This window comes from Narcine bancroftii, chromosome 7 (assembly GCF_036971445.1).
Source record: "Narcine bancroftii isolate sNarBan1 chromosome 7, sNarBan1.hap1, whole genome shotgun sequence".
Lineage (NCBI taxonomy): Eukaryota > Metazoa > Chordata > Chondrichthyes > Torpediniformes > Narcinidae > Narcine > Narcine bancroftii.
The window spans coordinates 120,627,259-120,642,361 of NC_091475.1; positions in this window are offsets into that span (position 1 = coordinate 120,627,259).

A 15,103-nucleotide genomic window follows, 5' to 3' on the forward strand; every position below is an offset into this window, starting at 1 on the left:
AATCAGAGGCGGGGAAACAGAGGCGGGGAATAAAACACGGGGAATCAGAGGTGGGGAATCAGAGGTTTGGAATCAGAGGCAGGGAATCAGATTCGGGGAATCTGAGGCGGGGAATCAGAGGCATGGAATCAGATGTGCGGAATCGGAGATGGGGAATCAGACGCAAGGAATCAGAGGCGGGGAATCAGAGGTGGGGAATCAGAGGCCAGGAATCACATATGGTGAAACAGTGGCGGGGAATCAGAGGCGGGGAAACAGAGGCAGGGAATCAGATATGGGGAATCAGAGGTGGGGAATCAGAGTTTGGGAATCAGAGTTTGGGAATCAGAGGCTTGGAATCAGATGCAGGGAATCAGAGGCGGGGAATCAGAGGCGGGGAATCAGAGCTGGGGAATCAGAGGTGAGGAATCAGAGTTGGGGAATCAGAGGCGGGGACAGATATTGGGAAACGGAGGCGGGGAATCAGAGGCGGGGAAACAGAGGCGGGGAATCAGATATGGGGAATCAGAGGTGGGGAATCAGAGGCAGGGAATCAGATGTGCGGAATCAGAGATCGGGAATTTAAGGCAGGGAATCAGAATCAGAATCAGGGAATCAGAGGCCGGGAATCAGACGCGGGGAATCAGAGGCGGGGAATCAGAGGCCTGGAATCAGATGCTGGGAATAAGAGGCCGGGAATCAGAGGTGGGGAATCAGAGTCCGGGAATCAGAGATGGGGATTGAGAGGCGGGGAATGAGATATGGAGAATCAGAGGCGGGGAATCAGAGGCGGGGAAACAGAGGCGGGGAATCAGATATAGGGAATCAGAGGTGGGGAATCAGAGGTTGGGAATCAGAGGCTGGGAATCAGAGGCTGGGAATCAGATGCATGGAATCATATGCGGGGAATCAGAGGCGGGGAATCAGAGGTGGGGAATCAGAGGTGGGGAATCAAAGTTGGGGAATCAGAGGCGGGGACTTAGATATGGGGAAACAGAGGCGGGGAATCAGAGGCGGGGAAACAGAGGCAGGGAATCAGATATGGGGAATCAGAGGTGGGGAATCAGAGGCAGGGAATTAGATGTGCAGAATCAGAGATGGGGAATCAGAGGCAGGGAATCAGAATCAGAAGCAGGGAATCAGAGGCCGGGAATCAGAGGCCGGAATCAGATGCCGGGAATAAGAGGCCGGGAATCAGAGGTGGGGAATCAGAGTCCGGGAATCAGAGATGCGGAATCAGAGGTGTGGAATCAGAGGTTGGGAATCAGAGGTTGGGAATCAGAGGCAGGGAATCAGAGGCAGGGAATCAGAGGCTTGGAATCAGTTGCAGGGAATCAGATGCGGGGAATCAGAGGCGGGGAATCAGAGCTGGGGAATCAGAGGCGGGGAATCAGAGGCAGGGAATCAAACACGGGGAATCAGAGGCGGGGAATCAGAGCTGGGGAATCAGAGGCGTGGAATCAGAGTTGGGGAATCAGAGGCGGGGAATCAGAGCTGGGGAATCAGAGGTGGGGATCAGAGTCGGGGAATCAGAGGCAGGGAATCAGATGTGCGGAATCAGAGATGGGGAATCAGAGGTGGGGAATCAGAGTCTGTGAATCAGAGATGGGGAATCAGAGGCGGGGAATCAGAGGCAGGAAATCAGACACGGGGATTCAGAGGCTGGGAATCAGACGGGGGGAATCAAAGGCGGGGAATCAGAGCTGGGGAATCAGAGGCAGGGAATCAGAGTTGGGGATTCAGAGGCGGGGAATCAGATATGGGGAAACAGAGGCGGGGAATCAGAGGCGGGCAAACAGAGGCGGGGAATTAGATATGGGGAATCAGAGGTGGGGAATCAGAGGTGGTGAATCAGAGATGGGGAATCACAGGCGGGGAATCAGAGGCAGGGAATAGAACGCGGGGAATCAGAGGCAGGGAATCAGAGTTGGGGCATCAGAGGTTGGGAATTAGATATGGGGAAACAGAGGCGGGGAATCAGAGGCGGGGTAACAGAGGCGGGGAATCAGATATGGGGAATCAGAGATGGGGAATCAGAGGCAGGGAATCAGATGTGCGGAATCAGAGATGGGGAATCAAAGGCAGGGAATCAGAATCAGAAGCAGGGAATCAGATGCCGGGAATCAGAGGCCGGAATCAGATGCCGGGAATAAGAGGCCGGAAATCAGAGGTGGGGAATCAGAGTCCGGGAATCAGAGATGGGGATTCAGAGCCGGGGAATGAGATATGGGGAATAAGAGGCGGGGAATCAGAGGCGGGGAAACAGAGGCGGGGAATCAGATATGGCGAATCAGAGGTGGCGAATCAAAGGCGGTGAATCAGAGATGGGGAATCAGAGGCCGGGAATCAGAGGCAGGGAATCAAACACGGGGAATCAGAGGAGGGGAATCAGAATTGGGGAATCAGAGATGGGGAATCAGAGATGGGGAATCAGAGGCAGGGAATCAGACGCGGGGAATCAGAGGTGGTGAATCAGAGATGTGGAATCAGAGGCGGGGAATCAGAGGCAGGGAATCAGACGTGCGGAATCAGAGATGGGGAATCAGAGGCAGGGAATCAGAATCAGAAGTGGGGAATCAGAGGCCGGGAATCAGAGGCTGGGAATCAGATGCTGGGAATAAGAGGCCGGGAATCAGAGGTGGGGATTCAGAGGCGGGGAATGAGATATGGAGAATCAGAGGCGGGGAATCAGAGGCGGGGAAACAGAGGTGGGGAATCAGATATGAGGAATCAGAGGTGGCGAATCAAAGGCGGTGAATCAGAGATGGGGAATAAGAGGCGGGGAATCAGAGGCATGGAATCAAACACGGGAAATCAGAGGCGGGGAATCAGAGCTGGGGAATCAGAGGCGGGGAATCAGAGTTGGGGAATCAGAGGCAGGGAATCAGATATGGGGAAACAGGGGCAAGGAATCAGAGGCGGGGAAACAGAGGCGGGGAATCAGATATCGGGAATCAGAGGTGTGGAATCAGGGGTTGGGAATCAGAGGCAGGGAATCAGAGGCGGGGAAACAGAGGCGGGGAATCAGATATGGGGAATCAGAGGTGGCGAATCAAAGGCGGTGAAACAGAGATGGGGAATCAGGGCAGGGAATCAGAGGCAGGGAATCAAACACGGGGAATCAGAGCTGGGGAATCAGAGGCGGGGAATTAGAGTTGGGGAATCAGAGGAGGGGAATCAGAGGCGGGGAATCAGAGGCCGGGAATCAGATATGGGGAAACAGAGGTGGGGAATCAGAGGCGGGGAAACAGAGGCGGGGAATCAGATATGGGGAATCAGAGGTGGGGAATCAGAGGCAGGGAATCAGAGGCTTGGAATCAGTTGCAGGGAATCAGATGCGGGGAATCAGAGGCGGGGAATCAGAGCTGGGGAATCAGAGGTGGGGAATCAGAGTTGGGGAATCAGAGGCGGGGACTTAGATATTGGGAAACAGAGGCGGGGAATCAAAGGAGGGGAAACAGAGGCGGGGAATCAGATATGGGGAATCAGAGGTGGGGAATCAGAGGCAGGGAATCAGATGTGCGGAATCAGAGATGGGGAATCAGAGGCAGGGAATCAGAATCAGAAGCAGTGAATCAGAGGCCGGGAATCAGAGGCGGGGAAACAGAGGCGGGGAATAAAACACGGGGAATCAGAGGTGGGGAATCAGAGGTTTGGAATCAGAGGCAGGGAATCAGATTCGGGGAATCTGAGGCGGGGAATCAGAGGCATGGAATCAGATGTGCGGAATCGGAGATGGGGAATCAGAGGCAAGGAATCAGAGGCGGGGAATCAGAGGTGGGGAATCAGAGGCCAGGAATCACATATGGTGAAACAGTGGCGGGGAATCAGAGGCGGGGAAACAGAGGCAGGGAATCAGATATGGGGAATCAGAGGTGGGGAATCAGAGTTTGGGAATCAGAGTTTGGGAATCAGAGGCTTGGAATCAGATGCAGGGAATCAGATGCGGGGAATCAGAGGCGGGGAATCAGAGCTGGGGAATCAGAGGTGAGGAATCAGAGTTGGGGAATCAGAGGCGGGGACAGATATTGGGAAACGGAGGCGGGGAATCAGAGGCGGGGAAACAGAGGCGGGGAATCAGATATGGGGAATCAGAGGTGGGGAATCAGAGGCAGGGAATCAGATGTGCGGAATCAGAGATCGGGAATTTAAGGCAGGGAATCAGAATCAGAGGCTGGGAATCAGATGCATGGAATCAGATGCGGGGAATCAGAGGCGGGGAATCAGAGCTGGGGAATCAGAGGTGGGGAATCAAAGTTGGGGAATCAGAGGCGGGGACTTAGATATGGGGAAACAGAGGCGGGGAATCAGAGGCGGGGAAACAGAGGCGGGGAATCAGATATGGTGAATCAGAGGTGGGGAATCAGAGGCAGGGAATTAGATTTGCGGAATCAGAGATGGGGAATCAGAAGCATGGAATCAGAGGCCGGGAATCAGAGGCCGGAATCAGATGCCGGGAATAAGAGGCCGGGAATCAGAGGTGGGGAATCAGAGTCCGGGAATCAGAGATGGGGAATCAGAGGCGGGGAATGAGATATGGGGAATCAGAGGCGGGGAATCAGAGGCGGGGAAACAGAGGCGAGGAATCAGATATGGGGAATCAGAGGTGGCGAATCAAAGGCGTTGAATCAGAGATGGGGAATCAGAGGCGGGGAATCAGAGGCAGGGAATCAAACACGGGGAATCAGAGGCGGGGAATCAGAGTTGGGGAATCAGAGGCGGGGAATCAGAGCTGGGGAATCAGAGGTGGGGATCAGAGTCGGGGAATCAGAGGCAGGGAATCAGAATTGCGGAATCAGAGATGGGGAATCAGAGGTGGGGAATCAGAGGCTGTGAATCAGAGATTGGGAATCAGAGGCGGGGAATCAGAGGCAGGAAATCAGACACGGGGATTCAGAGGCTGGGAATCAGACGGGGGGAATCAAAGGCGGGGAATCAGAGCTGGGGAATCAGAGGCAGGGAATCAGAGTTGGGGATTCAGAGGCGGGGAATCAGATATGGGGAAACAGAGGCGGGGAATCAGAGGCGGGCAAACAGAGGCGGGGAATTAGATATGGGGAATCAGAGGTGGGGAATCAGAGGTGGTGAATCAGAGATGGGGAATCACAGGCGGGGAATCAGAGGCAGGGAATAGAACGCGGGGAATCAGAGGCAGGGAATCAGAGTTGGGGCATCAGAGGTTGGGAATTAGATATGGGGAAACAGAGGCGGGGAATCAGAGGCGGGGTAACAGAGGTGGGAAATCAGATATGGGGAATCAGAGGTGGGGAATCAGAGGCAGGGAATCAGATGTGCGGAATCAGAGATGGGGAATCAGAGGCAGGGAATCAGAATCAGAAGCGGGGAATCAGAGGCCGGGAATCAGAGGCTGGGAATCAGATGCTGGGAATAAGAGGCCGGGAATCAGAGGTGGGGATTCAGAGGCGGGGAATGAGATATGGAGAATCAGAGGCGGGGAATCAGAGGCGGGGAAACAGAGGTGGGGAATCAGATATGAGGAATCAGAGGTGGCGAATCAAAGGCGGTGAATCAGAGATGGGGAATAAGAGGCGGGGAATCAGAGGCAGGGAATCAAACACGGGAAATCAGAGGCGGGGAATCAGAGCTGGGGAATCAGAGGCGGGGAATCAGAGTTGGGGAATCAGAGGCAGGGAATCAGATATGGGGAAACAGGGGCAGGGAATCAGAGGCGGGGAAACAGAGGCGGGGAATCAGATATCGGGAATCAGAGGTGTGGAATCAGGGGTTGGGAATCAGAGGCAGGGAATCAGAGGCGGGGAAACAGAGGCGGGGAATCAGATATGGGGAATCAGAGGTGGCGAATCAAAGGCGGTGAAACAGAGATGGAGAATCAGGGCAGGGAATCAGAGGCAGGGAATCAAACACGGGGAATTAGAGCTGGGGAATCAGAGGCGGGGAATTAGAGTTGGGGAATCAGAGGAGGGGAATCAGAGGCGGGGAATCAGAGGCCGGGAATCAGATATGGGGAAACAGAGGTGGGGAATCAGAGGCGGGGAAACAGAGGCGGGGAATCAGATATGGGGAATCAGAGGTGGGGAATCAGAGGTTGGGAATCAGAGGCAGGGAATCAGAGGCTTGGAATCAGATGCAGGGAATCAGATGCGGGGAATCAGAGGCGGGGAATCAGAGCTGGGGAATCAGAGGTGGGGAATCAGAGTTGGGGAATCAGAGGCGGGGACTTAGATATTGGGAAACAGAGGCGGGGAATCAAAGGAGGGGAAACAGAGGCGGGGAATCAGATATGGGGAATCAGAGGTGCGGAATCAGAGGCAGGGAATCAGATGTGCGGAATCAGAGATGGGGAATCAGAGGCAGGGAATCAGAATCAGAAGCAGTGAATCAGAGGCTGGGAATCAGAGGCGGGGAAACAGAAGCGGGGAATAAAACACGGGGAATCAGAGGTGGGGAATCAGAGGTTTGGAATCAGAGGCAGGGAATCAGATTCGGGGAATCTGAGGCGGGGAATCAGAGGCATGGAATCAGATGTGCGGAATCGGAGATGGGGAATCAGAGGCAAGGAATCAGAGGCGGGGAATCAGAGGTGGGGAATCAGAGGCCAGGAATCACATATGGTGAAACAGTGGCGGGGAATCAGAGGCGGGGAAACAGAGGCAGGGAATCAGATATGGGGAATCAGAGGTGGGGAATCAGAGTTTGGGAATCAGAGTTTGGGAATCAGAGGCTTGGAATCAGATGCAGGGAATCAGATGCGGGGAATCAGAGGCGGGGAATCAGAGCTGGGGAATCAGAGGTGAGGAATCAGAGTTGGGGAATCAGAGGCGGGGACAGATATTGGGAAACGGAGGCGGGGAATCAGAGGCGGGGAAACAGAGGCGGGGAATCAGATATGGGGAATCAGAGGTGGGGAATCAGAGGCAGGGAATCAGATGTGCGGAATCAGAGATCGGGAATTTAAGGCAGGGAATCAGAATCAGAATCAGGGAATCAGAGGCCGGGAATCAGACGCGGGGAATCAGAGGCGGGGAATCAGAGGCCTGGAATCAGATGCTGGGAATAAGAGGCCGGGAATCAGAGGTGGGGAATCAGAGTCCGGGAATCAGAGATGGGGATTGAGAGGCGGGGAATGAGATATGGAGAATCAGAGGCGGGGAATCAGAGGCGGGGAAACAGAGGCGGGGAATCAGATATAGGGAATCAGAGGTGGGGAATCAGAGGTTGGGAATCAGAGGCTGGGAATCAGAGGCTGGGAATCAGAGGCTGGGAATCAGATGCATGGAATCATATGCGGGGAATCAGAGGCGGGGAATCAGAGGTGGGGAATCAGAGGTGGGGAATCAAAGTTGGGGAATCAGAGGCGGGGACTTAGATATGGGGAAACAGAGGCGGGGAATCAGAGGCGGGGAAACAGAGGCAGGGAATCAGATATGGGGAATCAGAGGTGGGGAATCAGAGGCAGGGAATTAGATGTGCAGAATCAGAGATGGGGAATCAGAGGCAGGGAATCAGAATCAGAAGCAGGGAATCAGAGGCCGGGAATCAGAGGCCGGAATCAGATGCCGGGAATAAGAGGCCGGGAATCAGAGGTGGGGAATCAGAGTCCGGGAATCAGAGATGCGGAATCAGAGGTGTGGAATCAGAGGTTGGGAATCAGAGGTTGGGAATCAGAGGCAGGGAATCAGAGGCAGGGAATCAGAGGCTTGGAATCAGTTGCAGGGAATCAGATGCGGGGAATCAGAGGCGGGGAATCAGAGCTGGGGAATCAGAGGCGGGGAATCAGAGGCAGGGAATCAAACACGGGGAATCAGAGGCGGGGAATCAGAGCTGGGGAATCAGAGGCGTGGAATCAGAGTTGGGGAATCAGAGGCGGGGAATCAGAGCTGGGGTATCAGAGGTGGGGATCAGAGTCGGGGAATCAGAGGCAGGGAATCAGATGTGCGGAATCAGAGATGGGGAATCAGAGGTGGGGAATCAGAGTCTGTGAATCAGAGATGGGGAATCAGAGGCGGGGAATCAGAGGCAGGAAATCAGACACGGGGATTCAGAGGCTGGGAATCAGACGGGGGGAATCAAAGGCGGGGAATCAGAGCTGGGGAATCAGAGGCAGGGAATCAGAGTTGGGGATTCAGAGGCGGGGAATCAGATATGGGGAAACAGAGGCGGGGAATCAGAGGCGGGCAAACAGAGGCGGGGAATTAGATATGGGGAATCAGAGGTGGGGAATCAGAGGTGGTGAATCAGAGATGGGGAATCACAGGCGGGGAATCAGAGGCAGGGAATAGAACGCGGGGAATCAGAGGCAGGGAATCAGAGTTGGGGCATCAGAGGTTGGGAATTAGATATGGGGAAACAGAGGCGGGGAATCAGAGGCGGGGTAACAGAGGCGGGGAATCAGATATGGGGAATCAGAGATGGGGAATCAGAGGCAGGGAATCAGATGTGCGGAATCAGAGATGGGGAATCAAAGGCAGGGAATCAGAATCAGAAGCAGGGAATCAGATGCCGGGAATCAGAGGCCGGAATCAGATGCCGGGAATAAGAGGCCGGAAATCAGAGGTGGGGAATCAGAGTCCGGGAATCAGAGATGGGGATTCAGAGCCGGGGAATGAGATATGGGGAATAAGAGGCGGGGAATCAGAGGCGGGGAAACAGAGGCGGGGAATCAGATATGGCGAATCAGAGGTGGCGAATCAAAGGCGGTGAATCAGAGATGGGGAATCAGAGGCCGGGAATCAGAGGCAGGTGAATCAAACACGGGGAATCAGAGGAGGGGAATCAGAATTGGGGAATCAGAGATGGGGAATCAGAGATGGGGAATCAGAGGCAGGGAATCAGACGCGGGGAATCAGAGGTGGTGAATCAGAGATGTGGAATCAGAGGCGGGGAATCAGAGGCAGGGAATCAGACGCGGGGAATAAGAGGCGGGGAATCATAGCTGGCGAATCAGAGGCGGGGAATCAGAGGTGGGGAATCAGAGGCGGGGAATCAGATATTGGGAATCAGAGGTGGGGAATCAGAGGCGGTGAAACAGAGGCGGGGAATCAGATATGGGGTATCAGAGGTGGGGAATCAGAGGTTGTGAATCAGAGATGGGGAATCAGAGGCGGGGAATCAGAGGCCGGTAATCAGACGTGGGGAATCAGAGGCGGGGAATCAGAGCTGGGAAATTAGAGGCATGGAATCAGAGTGGGGATTCAGAGGCGGGGAATCAGATATGGGGAACAGAGGCGGGGAATCAGAGGCGGGCAAATAGAGGCGGGGATCAGATATGGTGAAACAGAGGCGGGGAATCAGAGGCGGGGAAACAGAGGCGGGGAATCAGATATGGGGATCAGAGGTGGGGAATCAGAGGTTGGGAATCAGAGGCTGGGAATCAGAGGCTGGGAATCAGATGCATGGAATCAGATGTGGGGAATCAGAGGCGGGGAATCAGAGCTGGGGAATCAGAGGTGGGGAATCAAAGTTGGGGAATCAGAGGCGGGGACTTAGATATGGGGAAACAGAGGCGGGGAATCAGAGGTGGGGAAACAGAGGCGGGGAATCAGATATGGGGAATCAGAGGTGGGGAATCAGAGGCAGGGAATCAGACGCGGGGAATCAGAGGCGGGGAATTAGAGCTGGGAAATTAGAGGCAGGGAATCAGAGTTGGGGATTCAGAGGCGGGGAATCAGATATGGGGAACAGAGGCGGGGAATCAGAGGCGGGCAAATAGAGGCGGGGATCAGATATGGGGAAACAGAGGCGGGGAATCAGAGGCGGGGAAACAGAGGAGGGGAATCAGATATGGGGATCAGAGGTGGGGAATCAGAGGTTGGGAATCAGAGGCTGGGAATCAGAGGCTGGGAATCGGATGCATGGAATCAGATGTGGGGAATCAGAGGCGGGGAATCAGAGCTGGGGAATCAGAGGTGGGGAATCAAAGTTGGGGAATCAGTTGCGGGGACTTAGATATGGGGAAACAGAGGCGGGGAATCAGAGGTGGGGAAACAGAGGCGGGGAATCAGATATGGGGAATCAGAGATGGGGAATCAGAAGCATGGAATCAGAGGCCGGGAATCAGAGGCCGGAATCAGATGCCGGGAATAAGAGGCCGGGAATCAGAGGTGGGGAATCAGAGTCCGGGAATCAGAGATGGGGAATCAGAGGCGGGGAATGAGATATGGGGAATCAGAGGCGGGGAATCAGAGGCGGGGAAACAGAGGCGTGGAATCAGATATGGGGAATCAGAGGTGGCGAATCAAAGGCGTTGAATCAGAGATGGGGAATCAGAGGCGGGGAATCAGAGGCAGGGAATTAAACACGGGGAATCAGAGGCGGGGAATCAGAGCTGGGGAATCAGAGGCGGGGAATCAGAGTTGGGGAATCAGAGGCGGGGAATCAGAGCTGGGGAATCAGAGGTGGGGATCAGAGTCGGGGAATCAGAGGCAGGGAATCAGATGTGCGGAATCAGAGATGGGGAATCAGAGGTGGGGAATCAGAGGCTGTGAATCAGAGATGGGGAATCAGAGGCGGGGAATCAGAGGCAGGAAATCAGACACGGGGATTCAGAGGCTGGGAATCAGACGGGGGGAATCAAAGGCGGGGAATCAGAGCTGGGGAATCAGAGGCAGGGAATCAGAGTTGCGGATTCAGAGGCGGGGAATCAGATTTGGGGAAACAGAGGCGGGGAATCAGAGGCGGGCAAACAGAGGCGGGGAATTAGATATGGGGAATCAGAGGTGGGGAATCAGAGGTGGTGAATCAGAGATGGGGAATCACAGGCGGGGAATCAGAGGCAGGGAATAGAACGCGGGGAATCAGAGGCAGGGAATCAGAGTTGGGGCATCAGAGGTTGGGAATTAGATATGGGGAAACAGAGGCGGGAAATCCGATATGGGGAATCAGAGGTGGGGAATCAGAGGCAGGGAATCAGATGTGCGGAATCAGAGATGGGGAATCAGAGGCAGTGAATCAGAATCAGAAGCGGGGAATCAGAGGCCGGGAATCAGAGGCCGGGAATCAGATGCTGGGAATAAGAGGCCGGGAATCAGAGGTGGGGAATCAGAGTCCGGGAATCAGGGATGGGGATTCAGAGGCGGGGAATGAGATATGGAGAATCAGAGGCGGGGAATCAGAGGCGGGGAAACAGAGGTGGGGACTCAGATATGTGGAATCAGAGGTGGCGAATCAAAGGCGGTGAATCAGAGATGGGGAATCAGAGGCGGGGAGTCAGAGGCAGGGAATCAAACACGGGAAATCAGAGGCGGGGAATCAGAGCTGGGGAATCAGAGGCGGGGAATCAGAGTTGGGGAATCAGAGGCAGGGAATCAGATATGGGGAAACAGGGGCAGGGAATCAGAGGCGGGGAAACAGAGGCGGGGAATCAGATATGGGGAATCAGAGGTGTGGAATCAGAGGTTGGGAATCAGAGGCAGGGAATCAGAGGCGGGGAAACAGAGGCGGGGAATCAGATATGGGGAATCAGAGGTGGCGAATCAAAGGCGGTGAAACAGAGATGGGGAATCAGGGCAGGGAATCAGAGGCAGGGAATCAAACACGGGGAATCAGAGCTGGGGAATCAGAGGCGGGGAATTAGAGTTGGGGAATCAGAGGAGGGGAATCAGAGGCGGGAAACAGAGGCGGGGAATCAGATATGGGGAATCAGAGGTGGGGAATCAGAGGTTGGGAATCAGAGGCAGGGAATCAGAGGTGGGGAATCAGAGGCGGGGAATCAGAGGCAGGGAATCAGATGTGCGGAATCGGAGATGGGGAATCAGAGGCAGGGAATCAGAGGCGGGGAATCAGAGGCGGGGAATCAGAGGCCGGGAATCAGATATGGGGAAACAGAGGTGGGGAATCAGAGGCGGGGAAACAGAGGCGGGGAATCAGATATGGGGAATCAGAGGTGGGGAATCAGAGGTTGGGAATCAGAGGCAGGGAATCAGAGGCTTGGAATCAGATGCAGGGAATCAGATGCGGGGAATCAGAGGCGGGGAATCAGAGCTGGGGAATCAGAGGTGGGGAATCAGAGTTGGGGAATCAGAGGCGGGGACTTAGATATTGGGAAACAGGCGGGGAATCAGAGGCGGGGAAACAGAGGGGGGTAATCAGAGGCAGGGAATCAGATGTGCGGAATCAGAGATGGGGAATCAGAGGCAGGGAATCAGAATCAGAAGCAGGGAATCAGAGTCCGGGAATCAGAGGCCAGAATCAGATGCCGGGAATAAGAGGCCAGGAATCAGAGGTGGGGAATCAGATATGGGGAATCAGAGGTGGGGAATCAGAGGTTGTGAATCAGAGATGGGGAATCAGAGGCGGGGAATCAGAGGCCGGTAATCAGACGCGGGGAATCAGAGGCGGGGAATCAGAGGCGGGGAAACAGAGGCGGGGAATCAGATTTGGGGAATCAGAGGTGGAGAATCAAAGGCGGTCAATCAGAGATGGGGAATCAGAGGCCGGGAATCAGAGGCAGGGAATCAAACACGGGGAATCAGAGGCGGGGAATCAGAGCTGGGGAATCAGTGGCGGGGAATCAGAGTTGGGGAATCAGAGGCGGGGAATCAGATGCAGGGAATCAATATGGGAAATCAGAGGTGGGGAATCAGTGGTTGGGAATCAGAGGAAGGGAATCAGAGGCGAGGAATCAGAGCTGGGGAATCAGAGGCGGGGAATCAGATATTGGGAATCAGAGGTGGGGAATCAGAGGCGGTGAAACAGAGGCGGGGAATCAGATATGGGGTATCAGAGGTGGGGAATCAGAGGTTGTGAATCAGAGATGGGGAATCAGAGGCGGGGAATCAGAGGCCGGTAATCAGACGCGGGGAATCAGAGGCGGGGAAACAGAGGCGGGGAATCAGATATAGGGAATCAGAGGTGGGGAATCAGAGGTTGGGAATCAGAGGCTGGGAATCAGAGGCTGGGAATCAGATGCATGGAATCATATGCGGGGAATCAGAGGCGGGGATTCAGAGCTGGGGAATCAGAGGTGGGGAATCAAAGTTGGGGAATCAGAGGCGGGGACTTAGATATGGGGAAACAGAGGCGGTGAATCAGAGGCGGGGAAACAGAAGCGGGGAATCAGATATGGGGAATCAGAGGTGGGGAATCAGAGGCAGGGAATTAGATGTGCGGAATCAGAGATGGGGAATCAGAGGCAGGGAATCAGAATCAGAAGCAGGGAATCAGAGGCCAGGAATCAGAGGCCGGAATCAGATGCCGGGAATAAGAGGCCGGGAATCAGAGGTGGGGAATCAGAGTCCGGGAATCAGAGGCAGGGAATCAGACGCGGGGAATCAGAGGTGGTGAATCAGAGATGTGGAATCAGAGGCGGGGAATCAGAGGCAGGGAATCATACGCGGGGAATAAGAGGCGGGGAATCATAGCTGGCGAATCAGAGGCGGGGAATCAGAGGTGGGGAATCAGAGGCGGGGAATCAGATATTGGGAATCAGAGGTGGGGAATCAGAGGCGGTGAAACAGAGGCGGGGAATCAGATATGGGGTATCAGAGGTGGGGAATCAGAGGTTGTGAATCAGATTTGGGGAATCAGAGGTGGCGAATCAAAGGCGGTGAATCAGAGATGGGGAATCAGAGGCCGGGAATCAGAGGCAGGGAATCAAACACGGGGAATCAGAGGCGGGGAATCAGAGCAGGGGAATCAGAGGCGGGGAATCAGAGTTGGGGAATCAGAGGCGGGGAATCAGATGCAGGGAATCAATATGGGAAATCAGAGGTGGGGAATCAGAGGTTGGGAATCAGAGGAAGGGAATCAGAGGCGAGGAATCAGAGCTGGGGAATCAGAGGCGGGGAATCAGAATTGGGGAATCAGAGATGGGGAATCAGAGATGGGGAATCAGAGGCGGGGAATCAGACGCGGGGAATCAGAGGTGGTGAATCAGAGATGTGGAATCAGAGGCGGGGAATCAGAGGCATGGAATCAGAGGCGGGGAATCAGAGGCAGGGAATCAAACACGGGAAATCAGAGGCGGGGAATCAGAGCTGGGGAATCAGAGGCGGGGAATCAGAGTTGGGGAATCAGAGGCAGGGAATAAGATATGGGGAAACAGGGGCAGGGAATCAGAGGCGGGGAAACAGAGGCGGGGAATCAGATATGGGGAATCAGAGGTGTGGAATCAGAGGTTGGGAATCAGAGGCAGGGAATCAGAGGCGGGGAAACAGAGGCGGGGAATCAGATATGGGGAATCAGAGGTGGCGAATCAAAGGCGGTGAAACAGAGATGGGGAATCAGGGCAGGGAATCAGAGGCAGGGAATCAAACACGGGGAATCAGAGCTGGGGAATCAGAGGCGGGGAATTAGAGTTGGGGAATCAGAGGAGGGGAATCAGAGGCGGGGAAACAGAGGCGGGGAATCAGATATGGGGAATCAGAGGTGGGGAATCAGAGGTTGGGAATCAGAGGCAGGGAATCAGAGGTGGGGAATCAGAGGCGGGGAATCAGAGGCAGGGAATCAGATGTGCGGAATCGGAGATGGGGAATCAGAGGCAGGGAATCAGAGGCGGGGAATCAGAGGCGGGGAATCAGAGGCCGGGAATCAGATATGGGGAAACAGAGGTGGGGAATCAGAGGCGGGGAAACAGAGGCGGGGAATCAGATATGGGGAATCAGAGGAGGGGAATCAGAGGTTGGGAATCAGAGGCAGGGAATCAGAGGCTTGGAATCAGATGCAGGGAATCAGATGCGGGGAATCAGAGGCGGGGAATCAGAGCTGGGGAATCAGAGGTGGGGAATCAGAGTTGGGGAATCAGAGATATTGGGAAACAGAGGCGGGGAATCAGAGGCGGGGAAACAGAGGGGGGTAATCAGAGGCAGGGAATCAGATGTGCGGAATCAGAGATGGGGAATCAGAGGCAGGGAATCAGAATCAGAAGCAGGGAATCAGAGGCCGGGAATCAGAGGCCGGAATCAGATGCCGGGAATAAGAGGCCGGGAATCAGAGGTGGGGAATCAGATATGGGGAATCAGAGGTGGGGAATCAGAGGTTGTGAATCAGAGATGGGGAATCAGAGGCGGGGAATCAGAGGCCGGTAATCAGACGCGGGGAATCAGAGGCGGGGAATCAGAGGCGGGGAAACAGAGGCGGGGACTTAGATATTGGGAAACAGAGGCGGGGAATCAGAGGCGGGGAAACAGAGGCGGGGAATCAGATA